General features: G+C 37.7%; 1 protein-coding gene across 18 annotated transcripts in view; it reads left to right on the forward strand.

Annotated features, from left to right (window-relative positions):
• The window catches only part of BBX (BBX high mobility group box domain containing), a 295,838-nt gene that overhangs the window by 110,458 nt on the left and 165,190 nt on the right, over nt 1-20,190 (forward strand). The gene's annotated exons all lie outside the window — the stretch shown is intronic.

Consider the following 20,190-nt stretch of genomic DNA (forward strand, 5'->3'; position numbering starts at 1 on the left):
TACTACAACTGTCCTCTTGTAGATAAGTTATTTCAAAGTTGTTTCTTTAGGAAAAAGATTTTAATGGGATAAAATATAGCAATAACATATTAAGATTACTTTTAGTAGTGGTTACTTAATGCATTCAATCTTCTCATTTGAGAATAAACTAGATGATTACTTTACTGGTACCTAATACTTTATGGTGAATTGATGATTTACAAGACCAGGGAATTTGATGTAAATTTAAATGAACATATATAGAAAATATAGTTTAGTTCCATTTTCAGGGCATGAACTTATTTTTTAATTATCGTTAATTGAAAATAAATCTTAAATATTTTCTGTTTTTAAGTATTTTTATTTGTTAGCTTATTAAATCTGTCTAGAATATCTGTGTTAGCTTCTTGTTTTAGTAACTATATGATTGAATGTTGTATAATATGTGAGCATAAATATAAGTCCTCTGACACTTTCCTCTGAACATCATTGTATAGAATTGTATACATAGTGAAAATGTATACAATTTAGCTTGAATGTGTATTTACTGGGATTTTTAATACCCAACAAAATCTTAATGCCAATGAGACGATTGGGATTTAGTTATTTCCTCTTTTCTGTGCTATCCTTTAAGACAAAATAAGTTAGAAAAACATATTCTGGATTTAAGAATGCCAGTTAGGATACAGTTAATTATGGTTTTACTGAATCAGCAAAATATACTATAGAATATTTGAATATTGATACTTCAATTTCAAATCAGGGAGTTGAGCATAGTGAGGTTTAAAGAAAATTCAATTTTTATCAGTATTCTGATTTGCTAAACATGAATACATATATGAAAAGTAAAGCAGGACACCATCTGACCTGTTTAGAAAACTAAATTGTTATTCAGCATTAGTACAACAGACTTTACTTTTAATCTTTGATTTCTGAATGTTAATCAGATTATTTCAAGAAAAATACTTTTATTGACTAGCAGAAATTGACAGAAATTCAAGTTGCTGATAACATTTAAGAAGATCAATTATCTAATACCATATGCTTCCAGCTTCCATAGATGTTCATCTTAAATGCAGTATTAATTAAAAAATAGAAAAGATACCATTCAAAATCAGGAATAATTTAGGAAACAAATCCTGGAAAACGTTTTGTGACAAAAGGATGCCAGGGTCCAATAAATCTAGAAGACATGCTATATATCATTCAGCTTAGGCAAAGTTATGTTTCATTATCCAAAGATTTCCCAAATTTTAGTGATTCATAGCAGTGAACATTTCTCCCGTGTTTATGTTTCTGATGAGTCTCCTGCCACTCTGCTCCCTTGTCCTCTTTGTTCCTGGACCAAAGCTGAAGGAGCTGCCTCTTTGGGATATACAAATATTGTGACAGAAGGAGAAAGGGATGGTGGTAGAAATGGAGTCTCTTAAAACTGCTGCGTGTAAGTGGCACTACCTCTTATGTTTCCTTAGCCAAGGCATGTCACATGGGCAACCCTCATGTCATAGGGTAAGAATGGCCTTTTAATAGAGATGTGATAAGGGAAAGCTGATAGGGGGGCATAGTGCATATCTTTACTATAATATCTAATAATATAAATAATCTCATTTATAACTCTTCTAGAAAAAGTACACAGGTATATTTAGCTTCCAAGAAGTTCTGTAGTAAATGTGTCTGTTTAACATATAAAAATATTTGACCATGAATCCTTTTGTTATTACATGGAATACTTTGACCTGTGATACACTATCTCTGACAAGTTTTAAGGAATGAGGAATTGATACAACTCAGTGTTTCTTGATGTTTTGAACATGAGGACTTTTTCCACCCTGTAGTGAAGGTTTCTTACATTACGGTTTTTATAAGTAGTTTTAAAATGAATTAAAATTACTATAGACTGGACCATCCATAGTTTGCATCCAGGATTAGAGAAGAGAAGAATGATGATACTACTAATAATTTCTTATTTATGTTTAATAGATTATAGAACTTTGACAAATGTTGTCAAATTTGATATTACAAAAATAATGAGGAAATGATGCTTTGCTTTTCCCTGTAGAATATAATAATTTTCCTAGGTTATAGTACCCAAATACCGTCACTTAAAATCACTTTCTAGAATCATTCTAGAAAGAATGCAGACAATTGTATACTGGGAGTTTTCTCAGGTACCCCAGCTGACCTCATATTTATTGTACGTTGCTTTATTGGCTCCTAAGTCTTACAGAAAATTACTAGGCGCATAGAACTCCTGAGCCAATATTGATTTGATTAGCTCCACAGGTATTATAAAACATTGCTACCAGGCCTGTGTGGTTAAGATGGTGTAAAAACCTAGGAGTATATAAACAAAGCTTTGTTTGATAGTTTGTAGTTTCTTGCGATTAGGGGAAAGGAACATTCTTAGATATCTGTTGATTCAGAGGAACAGGCATAAATTCTAATTCTAGCACTTTTTAGTTGAAGGAATTTGGGCAATCATTTAACCTCTCTGAAATTTTGTGTTTTCCTCTCAATATGGGATAATGATCTCTACGTTGTGAGATTGTGGTGATTAAGTGAGGTAATTAGGCTAAGTGCCTGATACAGTACCTGGCACCTGGGAAGCACTTAAGAAATAGTGCTTAAAAAAGAAAAAGAAAAATGTGATCAAAATTCAGGAATCTTGAATGCACTATAAAATACCTTTAAAACATCTGGCAATGTTTGTGTATTTGTGTATAAACACACACATACATTTAAAAAGAGTTTTAAAAAATTGTCCTGAATGCATAAAAACCTATGTATTCTTCTACAGTTCTACTGAAAATTGAAAGTGGCTATATCCTGATCAATGAAAGGGTAAATCCTATAGAATATTATCCATCCTATGATTTAATAATTCACTTTTGCCACTGAGAATGTAGAAGTCCTAAGGAAAGAATGATTGCCCAATGTTGATATATGGCTTCACTTTGAATATTAATGAGGTCAGAATCAAAGAAATAAAATTTTTGTATTCTTTAAATTTGTTTTTAACTTTTATTGATTTTAGAGAGGAAGGGAAAGGGAGAGAGAGATAGAAACATCAATGATGAGAGAAAATCACTGATCAGCTGCCTCCTGCATGCCTCCTACTGGGGAACGAATCCACAACCTGGGCATGTGTCCTTGACCAGAATTGAACCTGGGACCTTTTAGTCCGCAGGCCGACGCTCTATCCACTGAGCCAGACCAGCTAGGGCAAATTTTATATTCTTGAGACAAGGTACAAGAACGGGAGATAGCACCACGAAATTTTTTTTACCATATAGAGCAAATATTGGGCTTCAAAATTCAGCATTTCTATTTCAAGGTCTTTTTGTTACTATTTTCTAATGAGGGTTAAATTATTTAGACTCCTTTGAGGACTTTTCTATAGACTTTGCCCGATCGTACTGTCAGAATCAGGCGCAGCATGGTGATATCTCTTATGGTGGAAAGCTTTATGCTGTTTCTAAAATGACAAACTCATTTGTTTAATTTCACACATATATGAAATTTTAGGGGGTGAATTATTCTTCAAGTTGGTCCAATCCCTTCTCTCTCTCTCTAAAAAATTCTTTTTTATTGATTGTTTACAGAGAGGAAGGGAGAGGGATAGAGAGTTAGAAACATCGATGAGAGAGAAACATCGATCAGCTGCCTCCTGCACACCCCCTACTGGGGATGTGCCCGCAACCAAGGTACATGCCCTTGACCGGAATCGAACTTGGGATCCTTCAGTCCACAGGCCGACGCTCTATCCACTCAGCCAAACCAGTTAGGGCCAATCCTTTCTATTTTATAAATGGACTAGAGGCCCAGTGAATGAATTTGTACATGGGTGGGGTCTGACTGGCCCTGCCCCAATTGTGGCGGATCAGGACTGGGCCTGTAGGGAGGAGGAGACGGTGGGAGGTTGGCTTGCCAGCCCACCCTGATCGGGGCCATCAGGGCCGAGACAGCTGGGTAGAGGGGCTGAGGGCGATTGGCCACGGGCTCTGCCCCTGAATGGGGTGGGGGTGCCGATTGGGGGTCAGCGGCCATGGGAGGGGCCATGGGAGGTTGGCTGGCCAGTCCCACCCCTGATTGGTGTGTGTGGGGGCAATCAGGGGCAGAGCTGGCTGGCGGGAGGGGCTGTGGGCTGATAGGGATGTTGGGGGCTGATGGGGGGTGGGGCCAGCCATGGGGAGGGGCTGTGGGCAGTGGGCCAGTTGGCCCTTCCCCCGGATGGGGTGGGCCAGGCTGATCCGGTGTGGGGCCGGCTGGGGGGAAGGGTTGCGGGGTGGGGGGGGGGTTGGCTGGCCATCCTGCCCTTGATCGGGGTGGGAGAGGCCAATCAAGGGTGGGGCTGGCTGGGGGGAGGGGACATGTGAGATTGGCCAGCCGGCCCCACTCCCTAATCTGGCTGGTTCGCTGGCCACAGTGGGCGTCATAGTGACAGGTTGTTCTGGTCGTTATGGCGTTCTGGTCGCTGGCTTTTTATATATATAGATTATCTTTGTAATGATCAGCCACTCATTTAGCTGGATTATCAGTAGAGAAAAAGTACCTCAAGAATATAACCTCGCCGAAACCGGTTTGGCTCAGTGGATAGAGCGTTGGCCTGCGGACTCAAGGGTCCCAGGTTTGATTCCGGTCAAGGGCATGTACCTTGGTTGCGGGCACATCCCCAGTGGGAGATGTGCAGGAGGCAGCAGATCGATGTTTCTCTCTCATTGATGTTTCTAACTCTCTATCTCTCTCCCTTCCTCTCTGTAAAAAATCAATAAAATATATTAAAAAAAAAAAAGAATATAACCTCATTATTAGAGCTTATATAATTTGCTTGGGCTGCCAAAAGAAAATACCACAGACTGGATGGCTTAAACAACAGATATTTTTTCACAGTTCTGAGGCTAAAAGTCCATAATCAAGGTGTGGGCAAATTCTGTTTTTGGCAAGTGTTCTCACTTGGCCTTTTCTCTCTGCATGAGAGGACATTTCCTGGTGTCTCTTTCTTTTCTTATAAGGTTACCAGTTCTGTTGTGTAATGACCCCAACCCATTGGCCATATTTAATTAACCTTTACCTACTTATCAGATCTGTCTTCAAATATAGTCGCATTGGGGTTCAGAGCTTCAACATAGAAATTTTAGGGCAACCAATTCAGTCCATAACAAAGGTCATTGTTCTTCTCTACAAGAAGTTAAGTGAAAGCTAAAAACACACACATATGCATACACACACAAACAAAATATATGAATAAAAAAACCTGGTTTATTATAGTCATCTAAGATTCTAAAAATATCTTTGGATCTTTGAGGTGGGAGACATTTGAAATTATTGAATTAACATTTATTCCACTTTGAAGTCACTGTGCATGAAAATGAGTTTCTTACAAGTGAAGGAATCAAATCTATAAACTTGAAAATCAGAGCGTTCTGTATAATGAAGGAATTACATTATTATAAAAATTAATTTCCATGTGTATTTGTTGTTATCCAGGAATAGAATGTATTTAAAAATTAGGTTAAGGAATAAGATAATTACTCTTGGGTTATGGTTATATCAGTTTCCGCTTACTTATAATCAAGCCAATTCACATTTTTTTCAAGATACTATTCTTGCCGAAACCGGTTTGGCTCAGTGGATGGAGCGTCGGCCTGCGGACTGAAGGGTCCCGGGTCCCATTCCGGTCAAGGGCATGTGCCTGGGTTGCGGGCACGTCCCCGGTGGGAGATGTGCAGGAGGCAGCTGATCGATGTTTCTCTCTCATCGATGTTTCTAACTTTCTATCTCTCTCCCTTCCTCTCTGTGAAAAATCAATAAAATATATTAAAAAAAAAAGATACTATTCTTTTATTTTGTGAATCAGTTGTGAATTCAAGCAGAGAATTGTATATACTTAAGAGTTTGGTAAACAGAAAGAAAATATTGTGTAGTTTAAAAATAATGCCAGCAGAATTCAGGGAGTCTGAAATCTGTTATATCTACCTGTTTATTGTCTTTCCTCACTTCCTTTTAAAAAAATTCATTTTCCCTGCCTATTGCCCTTCTTTCTTCTGATAGCGGCTCTCAAGTCAGGTAATGGTTATTTGAATTTCTCAGTGGTCTAAATGGAATTCATTGAATGTATAGTATTTCTTAATTACTACTTTACAGTATTATACTTTTTCCTTTGGAAAAGTCAGTTGATGGATGTTTGAGATAAGTGATGGGTAAATTTACATGTTGGATATTGATATAGGCTCAACCAAACTTAGTTTTTTTTTATCTTTGAGCATTTTTTAAAAATGTGTGTGTGTGTTCTATCTAGAATAATTTCAATTTATCATGATTTGATGCCTATCCAAAACATAAAATATAATCAAAAGGAAATAAACCTTTGTGACTTAAATGCTTGATTGGTAAAATTGATCATCTCACCTTGTGTGTTTATAGACTAAAGGATAAGCTACTAGAGTAGTGATCTAGTTTTGTGAGTGCCAGTTTAACTGGTTGAAATGTACCTTAATTTTTTCATCTACTCTTGATTTTAGTTTTCCCCAAAAAGCTATGTTCAGAATGATTCAAACTCACAGCCCTATATATATAGTACATGTTAGCAGTGTTTTTCAACAGTAAGATCAGTACAATCAATCTACTGGTTGTGGAATTTACTAGGTAAGGACAGTATAAATAAATTCAGGAATGATTTCACTTCTTGCTTTAATATTACGCTGAAAGGTAGTGAATGAATTAAGTATTTTTATATCAAAGTCTATATTTCCTCTGATCTCTATTATAGAGAAGTGTGTTTCCCCAGGAAATTAAATTAATATAATGGGAAAAAATTCTTAAAACATTTTTGTTAGAATTTCTGTGCATTTTAATATAAAATATGTACTGTGTTTACTGGATATTCTGTATATACACATGTAATGTTGTATATATGAGTGTATACACCTAGTTTTTTAAAATACCCTCTTTGGAAAGCTAAGTAAGTTAAGTTCATGCTAGATAATGTTTTCTTCATGGCTGTATCCCCAAAACCTAGAAACAGTGTCTGGCATATGGAAATTGCTTAGTAAACATTTGGTGAATTAGCACTACAAGTTTTTACATTTCATTAATCCTGTATTCCGTTGAACTTGGTGTTAATAAGCATCTCCTGCTCTACCTGGAAATAATTATTTTTTCCTGTCTGAATTCAGAGAAAGGAATGTTCTTCAAAAATAAATGTTTCTCTGTGTCTTTAAGTTTGCAGTTAGTCCTTTAATCAATAAATATTAGTGGGTTTAAGAACTTAAAATGAGCAGCAGAAATTTCTGGGTATCTGTTGGCTCATTTGTAGTGTACCCTGTAGTGTGGCTCAGCTGGTTGGGTGTCATCCCATGCCCCGAAAGGTGGCTGTTTTGTTTCCTGGTCAGGCACATACTCAGGTTGCAGGCCAAATCCCAGTAGGGGGCATGCAGGAGACAGCCGATTGTGTTTTGCGCTCTTGCATCCATGTTTCTCTTCCCCTTTATCTCTCTCTCTCTCAAGAAAAAAATACAAAACAATAAAAACCTTTTTTAAAAAACCACTAATTTAAAAAACAAAACAAAGTACCATTGATGTGGTGAACCCTGTCCTAAGTATTTTCAGTTATGCCACACTAATTACAATAAAGAATTGCCAGATTAGAGAGAAGGTGTTAGGTGTATTCACATGCAGAGTAATATATGCTCATTTATCCATCCAGATACCACTTGGATGAACATGTACATGAAACTCTGAACTCTTCCTTCAAGATAGTTTTTAATTATCTATTTTCAGCATTATTAGAGTTACCAAGTCATCAATTAGGTGTATTACCCTATATAATAAAAGTCTAATATGCAAATAGACCCAACAGCAGAATGACTGGTCTCTATGAGGCGCACTGACCACCAGGGGCCAGATGCTCAATGCAGGAGCTGCCCCTTTGTGGTCAGTGCACTCCCACAGGGGGAGCACTGCTCAGCCACAAGCAGGGCTCACAGCTGGCGAGTGCAGCAGCGATGACGGGAGCCTCTCCTGCCTCCGCGGCAGTGCTATGGATGTCCTACTTACGGCTTAGGCCAGTGATGGCGAACCTTTTGAGCTTGGCGTGTCAGCATTTTGAAAAACCCTAACTTAACTCTGATGCTATGTCACATATAGAAATTTTTTGATATTTGCAACCATAGTAAAACAAAGACTTATATATATATTTTAAATATATTTTATTGATTTTTTACAGAGAGGAAGGGAGAGGGATAGAGAGTTAGGAACATCGATGAGGGAGAAACATCGATCAGCTGCCTCCTGCACACCCCCTACTGGGGATGTGCTCGCAACCAAGGTACATGCCCTTGACTGGAATCGAACCTGGGACCCTTCAGTCCACCGGCCAATGCTCTATTCACTGAGCCAAACCGGTCAGGGCAAGACTTATATTTTTTGATATTTATTTTATATATTTAAATGCTATTTAACAAAGAAAAATCAACCAAAAAAATGAGTTCGCGTGTTACCTCTGACACGCGTGTCATAGGTTTGCCATCACTGGCTTAGGCCATCAGTCGGACATCCCCCGAGGGCTCCTGGACTGCGAGAGGGCGCTGGCCTGGCTGAGGGATCCCCCCCCCCCCCCAGTAGATGAATTTCATGCATCCGGCCTCTAGTATTATAAAAGAGACAATAGAGAAAAGTTTGAAATGAGCAACCCTTATCCCCTTTTTAAATAGAAACCTCTTTTTATAGCATTCAGTCAGTCCTGCCATTTGATGAAGCATACAGCTCATCTTTCAGTTCATTTGGTGAAGTGAAACCTTAAAGAATGATCAGATTTTCAGGTTGGAAAGTTTAGTTGTTCCTGTTAAAATGATGGGTGTTACCTTTCCTTATTATTAACTGAGTTTCACTTTTAGAGAATGTAGATAAATTTTTCTAATAAGTCTGTTATAATATGTCTTATTAATGGTCAAGATGTCCCAGTTATGTCTCTTTTAAATGAGTTTTTCTTAATCATCAAAATCATAGAATTTTTTACCAGTTATTTCTGTTGTAATAAAATATTTCATACATTCGAGTTTATAATGTGGCTGTCGGGAAGTAGTTTAGAACTTTTACTTTGGAATGCTGATAAACACCCTTATTCTTGCCTCTAAATTGTCAGCTGTGTAATGCTCACTATTGCTTCCTTGAGATTAATATGTATAGGCAGAAACTTAAAGGTTTTCTTATAGAAAATTTACGTGGATTACCTTTTTATTTATTTTATTTTTTGAGCTGTCATTTTATCTCAGAAGCATGGGCTTTGGAATCAGATGGACCCAAGATAAGACTAAATCTAACTCAGCTGTTTACTGACATGGAACTTGGGAAAATTACTTAGCTTCATTGTGCAATGGAATGAATACCAACCATGTAAGATTGTTATGAGGATTAAAAGTGCTGGAGGGTGCAATGCTAACCCAGCACATGGCAGGGCTACTAAGAAATGTGATTGTTCTCAAAAATAACTGTAGGTCAGAAGTGACATTTTTTGCTGCTTAACTATTCCTTGAAATTGACTTTTGAAGCATGTATTGTCTCTCTTTACAAGGAAAATGTTTGGCTTCAAATTGTACATCTTTATGTGGGAAGTTGAATTGAATTCAGGATGGATTTGCTTTAAATCATTAGGAAATAATAACATTTACTTTTTATATTACTAGATATCTTAAAATATTTTCTACACAACCATAAGTGTAGAAGTTTGGTTTTAATTATATTTTCCCCAGTTAATTTTGCAAGTTTACTGAAACCCAATCAAAGCTCTAGTTCATGAAAATATTAGGAGATAAGCCATTTATTATTCAGTGGATTATAGTTATTTTAGCAACATTATTGCTTAATACAATTGGTATTAACTTATCACCCCAAATAAATAAATTATCCTATATTATAAAAGGCCAGAGGCTGTAAGTGTAATGACTGGAACGACCGCTCAATCCGTCACCATGAGGTGCATTGACCACCTCTCGGTCCCTTCCACCCCTGGCCTGCAAGTGGTGGCTCGCACCGGCGGGGCGGGGTGGCTCGTGGCTCACCCACACACAATTTCGTGTGCTGGGCCTCTAGTTTAAGTATAACAGAAAATTCTTATAATCAAAGACTATCATTATTGTAACAAAGCAGGGAACTTGTATCAATGAATTTTAAAGTAGGAGAGTTATTTTCATAAATTGATGATCTCAACTTGACAGCTATAAAAATTAAAAGAATTAACAACTGACTCTAGTTTATTCATAAACTAGAAAAGTTATATTTCCCTTCATGTTAGGTCAGTGGTTTAGCATTCCACAATTAATTGATCCTAGAGAAAAATGTATTTTTGTACACCTGCAGAAAATGCTACTTCAGTGGAAGTATTTACTTTCTAAAAATGTTCATGCACTACAACTTGTTTTTTTTTCCCTAGTGTCAGTAACTCTTGTTTATCAAATTTGAATATCTCTCTATAATCAATATTTTTAAACGGTTTTAAAGATGATTTAGTATCCTCTATCTGAGTACCTTGTTTCTTTCTAAAAGTTGCGCTATAAGTTTGCATAAGTCTGTTATGTTTGTGGTTTTATAGAAATTTTGCCTTTTCCTAGTTGAATATGTGAACATTCTAACCATAACAAGTATAGATTTTATATGCTTAAGATATATTTTTAGTTATTAGCATATATTGAAACCAGAACCCCAGTGAGGAGGTTCCTCATCCTGGCCTGCGCCCTTTCGTAGTCCAGGAGCTCCCGGGGGATGTCCAACTGACATGGAGGTGGGTGAGGCTCCCGCCACCTCAGCTGTGCTCTCCAGGCGTGAGCCCTGCTTGTGGTTGAGTGGCGCTCCCCCTGTGGGAGCCCACTGACCACCAGGGGACAGCTCCTGCGCTGAGCGTCTGCCCCCTGGTGGTCAATGTGCGTCATAGTGACTGGTCATTCCATTGTTCAGTCGATTTGCCTATTAGTCTTTTATTATATAGGATTCTAAACTATTCTTGCCCACTTGTAAGAGTGTTTGCACTCTTTCTTCAGCTCTATTCTATTCCCTTTTAGAACCTGAGATTCCTGCAGTATTCTCACAGGAAAAATTTTTTGTGTAAAGATAATCTATTTTATGTTTTTCTATGTTTACCTAGTAAACTTTTACTAGAACTACTATTTGCAATGTGTTAGACACTATATCAGGGTCATGATATAAGAAAAGGCAAAATCCATGCAGAGAAGGAGAGACAAAAGTGATTAAGAGTTCTGAGGAAGATCTTAAATCCCATGTACGAGTATCAAGGAAGACTACACAGAGGAGAAATATAGAAGTCTGAGAGGGTGAATAAACCCCATTGCCGTTTGGATAGAATATATGTAAAGATAAAATGGGAAACTAGTGGAAAGCCAGGTGTAAGAGGGCCTTGAATGTCAGAGTGAGTTTATATTATTATAAAGTTAGATGAACCACTGAAAATTTCTAAGCAGACTCTATGGATGGGAGGGATGGATTGGAAAGGTAAAGAGGAAGGCATGGGGACTATTGATTTGGAGGCTTTAGGAATTCTAGGTAAGTTATGAAGGTTAAACACTATATCTCAAGATACTTGGTTTGAGGAATCCAACTCACAAAATCAAGTAAGTCTTTTCCCAACCCTCAGGGCAAAAATTATTATTTTTAATTTACCTTCATTGTTGAAAGTATTACAGATGATCCCTTTTTCCCCTATTGACCCCTTCTAGCCCGCACCTGCCCCGCCTCAAGCCTTCACCACCATATTGTTTGTGACCTTGGGTTATGCATAGCCTATCTAATAAAGAGGGAATATGCTAATTGACTCTCACACTGTTGCAAAGATGGCGGCGCCCACAGCCAATAAGGAGGAAATATGCTAATTGACTGCCCCACCCTCAAAGATGGTGGCACCCACAGCCAATAAGGAGGAAATATGATAATTGACTGCCACGCCCTCAAAGATGGCGGCATCCACAGCCACAAGATGTTGACACCCAGTCCCCTCAGCCCCACCGGGGTGGCAGGCGTGCGGCAAGGCTGGGCCCGCTCTTCCTCCCCCGGCGCGCTCAGCCTTGCCACGCGCTTGCCTCCGGAATACCCAATCCCCTCAGCACCCCAGCCGCCCAGAGCTGGCCCGAGGTGCAAGCAAGCCTCAGATGGCGGCTGCCCAGCCGCCCAGGGCCACCTGAGGCTCAGGTAACCAGGGCCGGCCGAGGCTTACGCTGTCAGGCTTACCCTGATTGCCGGGTCGCCTTCTGCCCCTGAGGGCTCCTGGACTGTGAGAGGGGGCAGGCCAGGCTGCGGGGCCTCCCTCCGCCCCTTCCAGTGCATGAATTTTCATGCACTGGGCCTCTAGTATGCATATAAGTTCTTTGGTTAATCTCTTTCCACCCAACCCCACCTTCTCTCTGAGATTTGACAGTACAGTGTGTTCCATGCTCCTGTCTCTGGATCTATTTTGTTAATCAGATTACAATATGAGTGAGATCATGTGATACTTGTCTTTTCCTGACTGGCTTATTTTACTCAGCATAATACTCTCCAAGTCCCTCCATGCTGTCTCAGAGGGTAAGAGATTCTTCTTTTTTACTGCTGCATAGTATTCCATGATGTAAATATACCACAACTTTTGTATCTACTCATCTAATGATGGGCACTTGGGCTTTTTCCAGATATTAACTATTGTGAATTGTGCTGCTATGAACATAGGGGTGCATATATTCTTTCTGATTTGTGTTTTGGGTTTTTAAGATATATTCTTAGAAGAGGGATCACTGATTTAAATGGAAGTTACATATTTAATTTTTTGAGGAAACTCTGTACTGTTTGCCACAGTAGCTGCACCAGTATGCATTCCCATCAGCAGTGTATTAATGTTCCCTTTTCTCCACATCCTTGTCTGCACTTTTCATTCGTTGATTTATTGATAGTAGTCAATCTGGTAGGTGTGAGGTGATACTTCACTGTCATTATAATTTGTATCTTTAATGATTAGTGCCTTTGAGCATTTTTTCATATGTTTCATATGGAGAAGTGTCTGTTTGGGCCCATTTTTTGTTTGGATTGTTTGTCTTCCTTCTGTTAAGTTGCATGAGTTCCTTATATATTTTGGATATTAACCCTTTATCAGATGTATCATTGCCAAATATATTCTTCCATACAGTGGGCTCCCTTTTCCTTTTGTTGGTGGTTTCTTTTGCTATACAGAAACTTTTTATTTTGATGTAGTCCAATTTGTTTTTTTTCTCCTTAGTTTCCTTTGCCCTAGGACAGTGATGGCAAACCTATGACACGCGTGTCAGAGATGACATGCGAACTCATTTTTTGGTTGATTTTTCTTTTTTGTTTAAAATATATTTTATTGATTTTTTACAGAGAGGAAGGGAGAGGAATAGAGAGTTAGAAACATCGATGAGAGAGAAACATCGATCAGCTTGCTCCTGCACACCTCCTACTGGAGATGTGCCTGCAACCAAGGTACATGCCCTTGACCGGAATCAAAGCTGGGACCTTTCAGTCCGCAGGCCGACGCTCTATCCACTGAGCCAAACCAGATAGGGCAGTTGATTTTTCTTTGTTAAATGGCATTTAAATATATAAAATAAATATCAAAAATATAAGTCTTTGTTTTACTATGGTTGCAAATATCAAAAAATTACTATATGTGACACGGCACCAGAGTTAAGTTAGGGTTTTTCAAAATGCTGACACGCCGAGCTCAAAAGATTCACCATCACTGCCCTAGGAGATGTATCTGCAAACATATTGCTATGAGAGATATCTGAGATTTTGCTGCCTATGGTTTCTTCTAGGATTTTTTATGGTTTCATGGCTTACATTTAACTTAAGTCTTATCCATTTTGAGTTTATTCTTGTGTATGGTGTAAATTGGTGGTCTAATTTCATTTTCTTTTTATTGCATGTATCTGTCCCATTTATCCAACACTATTTATTGAAGAGACTGTCTTGATTCCATTGTATGCTCTTTCTTTGTCAAATATTAATTGAGTGTAATGGTGTGGGTCGATTTCTGATGTCTTTGTTCTGTGCCATTGATCTATATGCCTATTCCTGTGCCAGCCCCAGGCTGTTTTGATTACAGTGGGTTTGTAGTATAATTTGATATCTGGTATTGTGACCCCTCCAACTTTTTTCTACTTTTTAAGATTGTTGCGGCTATTTGTGGCAATATAAATTTTTTTGTTCCATACAAATTTTTGGAGTATTTGTTCTAGATCTGTGAAATATGCAATAGGTATTTTAATAGGGATTACATTGAATCTATAGGTTGCTCTGGGTAATATGGACATTTTAATGATGTTAATTCTACCAATCCATGAACATGGTATATTCTCCCACTTGTTTATATTTGCCTTGGTCTCTTTTTTTCACTGTCCTGTAGTTTTCCGAGTACATGTCTTTTACCTCCTTGAATAAGTTTATTCCTAAGTACCTTAATTTTTTTGTTGCTTTGTCAATGGGATTGTTTTTTTAGTTTCTTTTTCTGAGAATTCATCATTGGTGTATAAAAATACCAACGATTTCTGGGTGTTAATTTTATCTCCTGCCACATTGCTGAATTCATTTATTAAATTTAGTAGTTTTGTTGTTGGAGTCTTTAGGGTTTTCTATGTACAATATCATGTCATCTCTGAATAATGGATGCCTTTTCTGTTTTTTTCTTGCCTGATGCTTGTGCCAATGACTTCCAGGACTATCTATATATATAAAAGCCTAAGTGACCATTCTACCTTTCAACTGTTCGACCAGTAGCTATGATGCACACTGACCACCAAGGGGCAGACGCTCAATGCACAGGCATGGAAACATGGAAGAGACTGATGAATCTCAGAGGGAAGGGGGAGAGTAGGAAGAGATTAACCAAAGATCTTATATGCATACTAGAGGCCCAAAGCACACATTTGTGCACCGGTGTGGTCCCTTGGCCTGGCCTGTGGGTATTGGGCCGAAACCGGCAGTCCGACATCCTGAGAGGTCCCGCGAGGGCGCAGGCCAGACCAAGGGACCCCACCAGTGCATGAATCCGTGCACTGGGCCTCTAGGGTTGAATAAAAGTGGTGAAAGTGGACATCCCTATCTTGTTCCTGTTCTTAGAGGAAATGGTTTTAGTTTTTGCCCATTGAGTATGATTTGGTTGTAGGTTTGTCATATATGGCCTTGATTATGTTGAGGTATGATCCCTCTATTCCCAGTTTTCTGAGAGTTTTTATCAAAAATGGGTGTTGGTATTTATTGAATGCTTTTTCTGCATCTATTGATATGATCATGCGATTTCTGTCTTTCAATTTATTTTTGTGATGTATAGCATTTATTGATTTGCATGTAATGTCATTTTCTCAGCCTTACATCCCCAGAATAATACTACTTGGTCATGGTGTATGATCTCTAATGTAATACTGGATCAGATTTGCTAGAATTTTTTTGAGGATTTTAGCATCTATATTCATCAGAGATATTGGCCTGTAATTCTCTTTCTTTGTAGTGTCTCTAACTAGTTTTGGACTTAGGATAATGCTGGCCTCATAAAAAGAGCTTGGAAGTGTTCCTTCCTCTTGGGTTTTTTGTAATAGTTTGAGGTCAGGTCAAAAATTATTACTCAGTTTTAAGGATTTCTTCATTGAAGATTTTCTCAAATACTTGACACCTACTAACTTACTATTTAGCCTGTGTGTGTCTGTGTCTATGAGTATTTAGTGATTATAAATCTACCTTTCACTGTTTCTCAAAGAATACAAATCCTGTCCTGTCACCTGAACCAAATTACTAATCTATAGAACTTGGCAATAGACTGAACTTATGGTAGGGCTGAAGAAGGGATCATAAGAAGAAAGAAAGCAATGAGAGATGTTGAAAAAGAAGTCAAAGATAGGATTTACATTTAAATGTATGTATTTAGATAACATTCCATCCAGAAGTAGAAAAATAGTAATACATAAAAACTGATTTGTGGGTGGGGGAGATGAAGTTTGGGATGATTGGATTTGAAAAGCAGAGAGGATCTTCATGTGATTATGTATATGATGTAGTAAATGTGATGTGAGTTTGGAAGAGATTCAGGCTATTAGTATAGGTATAGCTTGAGAGGTAGAAGTGAAATTGTTTTTTAAAGAGTAGTTTATTGTTTTTTTTTTAGAGAGAGGAAGTGAGAGGAAGAGAGAGATAGGTAGAGAGAAAGAGAGACAGAGAGAGAGAGAGAGAGAGAGAGAGAGAGATATTCATGTGAGAGTGTAACATCGATCCAATGATCCAATGCCTTCTGTACCCACTGACCAGAATTAAACCAGCAACCTTTAGGTGCACAAGACAATGCCCAACTAACTGAGTCACATTGGCTCGGGCTAAAGCTGAAATTTTGAAAATTGGTGAAAGTAGAAAATGTGGCTAAGAAAGAACTTTTGAAAATATCTACTTATTCTTTGACAATTAGACCTGTGGTGGGAAAATCATGGTTGTATAGGACCGAGGAACATGGTGACGAGTTTTCAATAAAAATGTTGAAAAACTTAGACACATCTAAATGCCTAAAGAAAGTGTTTGGGTTACATGATCTTGGGGTCTTTTGGAGAAAGCAGTTTTTGTACAGTGGTCAAGGCAGAAGCCATGTTGTATAATGATTTCAGTATTTCCCCTTTTGCTACCAAGTTGTTGTTTTATTTTTTTTCTCTTTAGCTGAAACTGTATGTTGAGCCCCTGTCTTCATACAGTAATCTGGAATGATTTACAAATTTCCCTGGGAGCATGAAATTTATCTTCTTTAAGTGTAGCTTTAATATTCTTTTCATTAAATATGTAGTTGTAGACTGTTTAAAATAAAAACTTATACAGATGCTAATATCATTTTCTCAAATGCCATCAGCAAACATACTTTCTAAATGCCTCAATTATTATGTATATTCTAATTGGCATTACAGAGGGATAATTAATGATTCCCTGTCATTGCCAGTTCTTCTTTTATACTCAGTACAGTGAAACTTTAAATAGGCCCAATGCCTTAATAAAGATCGTTTAGAAAGTTCTTTCGAGCAGTAGGGCCCCCTGCGTATGCAAATTCTAGGGTAGAATCAGATACAATCAGATATGACCCATGTGCAGAGAGTAATAGTTTTAAGAGTGAGTATACAAGACTCACCCTAAGTAGTAGTAATGATTATAACAGCGGTTCTCAACCTGTGGGTCGCGACCCCTTTGGTGGTCGAACGACCCTTTCACAGGGTCGCTTAAGACCATCCTGCATATCAGATATTTACATTACGATTCATAACAGTAACAACATTACAGTTATGAAGTAGCAACGAAAATAATTTTATGGTTTGGTCACAAGATGAGGAACTGTATTTAAAGGGCCAGAAGGTTGAGAACCACTGGATTATAATGATAGAACTTCAACTGTTATTTTTGCATTTTATGTGCTAATATCTCTGTGTCTGTGTGTTTGCATTTTTTCCTTAATCTTCACAGTGACCTTTATATGTAAGTATTATTATTCCCATTTTATACATGAAAGAACTGAGGCTAAAAACATTATAAATCATCTCAGCTTCTTGGCTAATTAAGAACAGATCCACGATTCAAATCATCTCTTTTTGACTTTCAAAGACTATGTTCTCAACATGGCCCATGCAATTTTATTATGTATTTGAAATTTGAGCTTTAATACCCTAGAAAGCAACTGTTCACTCCAGTTTGGAAGCTCGGTGCCTCATTACTTTCTTATCCTTTTCCTCCAACTAGGGAAGAATAGATTACTTTCATTTGCTTACACATGTTGCCATTTGTAATTGTTGATTGTCAGATGCTTTTCTGTATATTCGGTACTATTCTATCTAATAAAAGAGTAATGTGCAAATTAACCGTCAACTACGACACAGAGATGGCGGTGCCCATAGCCACAAGATGGAGGCACCCAGTCCTCTCAGCCCCGCTGGAGTTCTCCAGTCCCGGGGGATGGCTGCTGAGAGCAGGGCCTGTTTGGCCTTTGCCGCAGCGACCCAGGAGCACCCAAGCGGGCCTGCAGACAGCAGAGAACCACAGGGAGCGGGCCTAAGCAGTCAGTAGAACATCCCCTGAGGGCTCCAGGATTGGAGAGGGTGCAGGTTGGGCTGAGGGACACCCCCCCCCCCCAGCTCCCCACCCCCTGAGTACGAATTTTGTGCACTGGGCCTCAAATATATATATATTTCATATCAACACTATGAAAAGTTGATTATAATTTATTTTATATATATTTTATTTTATTATATTTTATTATGCAGCTTTCAAACATAGCATTACACACTTATATACTCATTACCTAGATTCAGCCATTAACATTTTGCTATATTTATTTTATTACATATCTATAATCCATCCATTGTCATTTCATTTTCTGATGCATTTGGAAGTAAATTACAGACATCACTAAACTTGCTCTAAATAGTTAGCATGTATATTATTGACTCTAGTTCAATATTTATATATTTAAGTTTTTTATGTAAAATTTACATTTAGTGTAATACACAATCTTAAACGTATATTCTCTAGAGTTTTGATAAGTGCATACACCTTTGTAACCTAAATACCTATCAAGATAATAAAACATGACTATTGGTAGATATCTCCTTTTATTCTCCTTTGTAGATGAGGAAACTGAAGCACACAGAAGTTAACTAATCTGCCTAAGGTCGCACTGTTAGCAAGTGACAGAATATGACATCAAACTCTGGCAATTTGGCTGCAGGGTTTGGTGGTCATCACTACACCATTATACTGCTGATGGATTGTCCTCTCATGTTAGGTATCCCTGTACATTCACGTACAAATTTGTAATTTTTATTTTAACACAAGTGTGTAGACACAGAAGTAATACATTAGGATTAATGAGAGTAGAAATGCTGTTCTAGACATGCATTGGTTCCTTGCAAGAGGCTTATGGCAAGATAAACTCAGAAGGAAGGAAGTTCCCTTCATTGAAATAGTAGGGTGGACCTCTGTATAATAACTCTGTCTTAACTGGCATCCTAGATTAATGTTTCCACATGTAAATTGACAGATTCCTAATGACAATACTGAGGCTCAGAAAAATCCTAAAGTGCCGTTTGAACAATTAAGGGTAGCTGATGTTCAGTAAAATTTTTTATGAAGCATATTTTAGTCTATTAATAGAAAACTGTTCATCTATGTTCGGTATATATAGTACCCTGATACCTCAGTCTCCAAAATAATAGAATTAATCAATTTGGAATTTATAGTTAAGAAATTTGTAAAGTTTTTAACAAAGAAACTAAATGGAATTCTTTGGCATAAAATATAAATAAGGATTTGAATACATTATAATAAATTTGATTTCTGGTTTGTGATACTTAGGTGAGTCTTTCCTATGAAAAGAAATTGTGTCTACACTTTCCTGAATTGTGCTCATACCATAAGCCAAATCTTAAAAGTTGGCCAGTTCTCTCTCTTCACTATTCAAATAAGGAAAAGTCAGCTATCATATATTTTAAAACCTTAAGTTTTGTTCAAAAAGCAATTACAAAAATAAATCAAAGCATTTAGTTAGGAAATCCTAGCCAATCACTAGAGGGCAGAGCAGTACCATACTTTAGGCCTTATTTGAAAATTACTGGTTTAAGAATTGCTGAACATGGGAAAATATATTCATTTACACTCGAATAGAAATTTCTTTGTATTCTTATTGTCTTGTGTGAAATCCAATAGCATGCTTACACTTATATTAAAGGAGCTTTTCTGGCAGTTACATTGATTGTTTCCATAAGGACATGATTATTTAGACAAGTGTAAGTATTCCTTAAAAGAAAATACTAATGCTTACAAAAGGTGGTGCATTAAATCATTTCTACTCTATGTACTACCCTGAAATTGAATTGCAGTATAGACTTTAGGTGAGACATTATGAAAGAACAAGTTTGAGACAAGTTTACTAGTATTTAAATGTAAGAATTTATTGAAATATTGCAGTTTTTGATCTTTCAGCTGAAATTTGTTGAATCATTAAGACTTTACAAAGTTGTAAAATCAATGAACAAACTCTAGCGTCCTTTTTAATGTTAAAATTTTGTTGCCGAAACCGGTTTGGCTCAGTGGATAGAGCGTCGGCCTGCGGACTGAAAGGTCCCAGGTTCGATTCCGGTCAAGGGCATGTACCTGGGTTGTGGGCATATCCCCAGTAGGAGATGTGCAGGAGGCAGCTGATCA

The sequence above is a fragment of the Myotis myotis genome, unplaced genomic scaffold, assembly GCF_014108235.1.
Source record: "Myotis myotis isolate mMyoMyo1 unplaced genomic scaffold, mMyoMyo1.p scaffold_m19_p_2, whole genome shotgun sequence".
Classification (NCBI taxonomy): domain Eukaryota; kingdom Metazoa; phylum Chordata; class Mammalia; order Chiroptera; family Vespertilionidae; genus Myotis; species Myotis myotis.